This window comes from Chinchilla lanigera, unplaced genomic scaffold (assembly GCF_000276665.1).
Source record: "Chinchilla lanigera isolate Chin_1 unplaced genomic scaffold, ChiLan1.0 scaffold00080, whole genome shotgun sequence".
NCBI lineage: Eukaryota > Metazoa > Chordata > Mammalia > Rodentia > Chinchillidae > Chinchilla > Chinchilla lanigera.
The window spans coordinates 9,628,445-9,632,247 of record NW_004955481.1 but is presented as its reverse complement, the minus strand read 5'-3'; the positions used below and the strand labels follow the sequence as shown (position 1 = coordinate 9,632,247).

General features: G+C 37.9%; 1 protein-coding gene across 2 annotated transcripts in view; it reads left to right on the top strand.

Annotated features, from left to right (window-relative positions):
* The window catches only part of Cct6b (chaperonin containing TCP1, subunit 6B (zeta 2)), a 69,910-nt gene that overhangs the window by 61,794 nt on the left and 4,313 nt on the right, over positions 1-3,803 (top strand). The gene's annotated exons all lie outside the window — the stretch shown is intronic.

Sequence of the window (3,803 nt, the reverse complement as noted above, 5' to 3'; positions counted from 1 at the left end):
CTATGCAGTTCAGGCTGGCCTCGAGCTTACTTTGTAGCCCAGGCTGGTCTCAGATTTGTAAAGATCCTCCTGCCTCAGCCTCCTGAGTTCTGGGATTACAAGTGTGTACCACCACACCTGGTACAGTATTTCTTCTTTAGATGTTTGTTATAAATTTATCATTAAGACTCTCTGAGCCATGAGTTTTCTTTATGGGAAGGTTTTTAAACTACAAATTCAATTTCTTTAATAGATACAGGAATATTAAGACTAGCTTTTAAAAAAAATTTTAGTAGGCTTTGCCTAGTTTATGTCTTTCAAGAATTTGTCCATGTACTCTAAGTTAGGGTCATCACAGCTAACTGAGCTAAATCTAATTTGCTGCTTGTTTTTGGTATGCAAAGTTTTATTGGAACATAGTCATGCCATTTGTTTATGTATTGACTGTGACTATTTTTGTGCTAGTAGAATTGAATGGTTGCAAAGGAAATGGCATAGTGCATAAAGCCTAAAATAGAGTGGTACCTTGGTTCACAAACTTAATTTGTTCCGCAGTTCTGGTTGTGAACTGAATTGGTCCGTGAACAAAATCAAATTTTCCCACAAGGTTCAATGTAAATAAGTTTAATCTGTTCTGAACCATATGTATTTTTTAACCACAAAAATATGAAACAAAGTACAGTACAATACAGTATAAAAAGAGAGAATATTAAACTTCCTTGAGGTAACTGCTGGTGTGTAGGACAGGAAGGTGGGTGGGCAAGAGGTTTTTGTTTGGATGTTTCCCCTCTTCGTCTCTTAGCTGCAGGGCCAATGTTGTTGAAAAATCTGTCTAACATCACTTGCTTTTTCCTGCACTATAGAACCCTCCAGAAATGAGAGACCATATTATCGTTCGTCAGATTCAGCACTCTGTTCATTAGTTATGCTGAAGTGGTGCATCTTAAAGAAATCCTGGCACTCATTCCATTCTTCTGTAATGGATTTTATCACATCACTGCACACCTCCTCCCAGGCTTCCTCTTCCTCAGTAGAGTGCTCCAAAGCGCCTTCTGTTGCTCACTCTGGAGTTCAGTTCTTCTGTCGTCAGCTCCCCTTTATGGCCCTCAACAAGCTCCACTGTATCTGGACCATCGATACCCAGATCCATCCTCTTGCCCATGGACACAATCTCCTCCACTTCCTGTGCATCAGAGCCTGCAAAGTCATAGTTGGTAACATTCTGGCCCGTTTCCTCCAGGCTGTGTTTAAGGTCTGATGTGACATCTTCCCAGGCTTTGTCAATGAGGTCGATGCAGTAGAGGACATTGAAATGTTTCTTCCAGGACTCTTTCAGAGTCAAGGACATCTTTTCAGTGACATTAAAACAACCAGTAAAGACCACCTTTTGTACAGCTTTTTGAAGTTGTAGATGACTTGCTGGTCCATGGGCTGCAAGAGAGGTGTCATGCTGTGGGGGAGGAATTTGACCTTTATGAAGTTATACTCAGCATCCATATCATCCACAAAGGCTAAAGGGTGTGCTGGCACATTGTTTATCAGAAGAAAGCACCTTTCAGGCAGTTGGTTGTCAGAAAGATATTTCCTAATGGTGGATGCGAATATCTCATGCAGCCATTTCATGAACAATTGCCTTGTGACCCAAGCTTTTGCATTGCCCTCCATATGACATTTAGTCTGGCCTGTGCACATTCTGTTTCTTGACTGCACAAAGGGTCTGAAAGTGGTATACCAGTAGTTGCTTACTCTTCAGATCAGCGTTTGCATTCAGACACAGAAAAGATCCACTTGTCCCTTGTGTGCTTGTGTCCTGTCAGTGCCTTTTCCTCCTGCATGATATAGGGTCTATTTGGCATCTTCTTCCAGAAGAGCCTTGTTTCATCACAGTAGAACACTTGCTGAGTGACATATCCTTCTGCCTTCATGAATTTTGTGAATTCTTCGTGGCCATGTCAGAGGTGGAATCTGACAAAAAGTGGATAGCAATTTACAAATCACCATATCTTATCACACTGTGGATGCCACTTCTCTTGCAGAATTTATGAAACCACTCTCTATGGGCTTTAAATTCATTACTTGTTGCACCTGTACAGGGATTTTCTTGTAGTAAATCACTGTGCAATTTCCTGGATGTTTCACAGATCATAGCTTCACTAACACTATCACTTGCCAGCTGTTTCTCATTCAACTACACTAATAAAAGTTTTTCCACCTCTTCTAGCACTCGTGTTCTCTGCTTAGTTTATATTGTTACTCCTTTTGCCACATCAACTCCTTTGATGACATCTTTAGTCTTCAAAATAGTCGAGATTGTTGACTTCACTGATTTGTACTCCGAGGCCAGATCAGTCACAAGAATATCATGCTCATGGTTTTCTGCAGTTTCCTTCAATTCAGTGGTTATTTTCTTCGAAACCTCCTTCTTACATGGTTATTGCTATCCACTTTCTTGTTACCTTCATTATTGATTGCTCTGTACATACCTGTCACCTTTGTTACTACTCTGCATTTTCATTTTGCCACTGTGTTTGCTCTGCACTTTCTTTGGAGCCATGTCAGATTGAATAATACCATACAGTGTTGTAGGTGCTTAAAAAGCACACTCAAAAAAGCTTCACAGTAAGTGTACACAGTCTGTCTGTGACTGCAATCTCCACTAGAGAAAGCCATGACCACGTGTCAGAGCTGGGACAATGGCCGCATTCGTGTTTGTGTGGGGAAGATGACACAGAGTTGATGAATGGAAGCAAATTGTGCTGAATGCTAGAAGCATTCACGAACCAAGGGATTACTGTATTTATTCACTGGCATTTTGCAGCAAGTTTGTCAACCTCTGATGTAAGTTTTCTGCTTTATGGGCCGAACATTGCTCATAGTATTCTTTTATTGTTCTTAATGTCTGTAAAATCTGTAGTGATGTCACTTTTCTCATTTCTGACATTTGTAATTTTGTTTCACTAATTTCTATATTGATATTTATTTCCTTTCTTTTGTTTGCATTAGGTTTCATTTCTTCTTTTTCAGTTTCTTAATGCAGAAACTTAGTTCATTGATTTAAAGCCATTTTATTTCTAATATAGGTGTTTAGTGATATAAAAGTGTTTAGTGATATAAATTTCTCTTTAAGTACTGCCTTAGTAACATTCCACAAATTTTGATATGATGTATTTTCATAGGGGAATGGGATTAGGGAAGTTTTCATAGGTACTGGTAATCTCATTCTTAGACTAGGTGGTAGGTACATGGATACATTTGCTTGTTTATTTGTATATTTATTCCTTATACCTTACATATATAAATATTCTTTTGAATGTATTCTATGTTTAGCAAGGAGCTTTTTAAAAAGTGTGATTGGGATGTACGGATGTAATTACCTTGTGGATGATAGTGGATAAACATGCTTTTATCAGTTATGTTGTGAAAAGAAGCAGAAAAAGTGGATAGCAATTTACAAATGACATGAAATAAAAGAAGTGATTGCTTTTGTGCTGTTTTGTTTTAAAGATAGGTGATCCCAAAGCAAGCTTTTTTGTTCAGATAAGTCATAAGCTTTATAAAACTATGCATGCAGATGTAAAAGTCCTATCCTGATGTTAAAATTATTATGTTTAACCAAAGCTCTTGCTTTAGAATAATAACACAGTACCACTTAAATTTTTTCTCATGTAGTAGTTTGGGTTCTGTTGTAAAATAGAAAACAAATGTTTCATTGAGTCCTAAGAATGCCATACCAAAAACTCTGGCCAAATTATCTTGGCCTAAAATATTTTCAAGTCAGATATTATATCTTGGCCTAAAATATATTCAAGTCAGATATTATATCT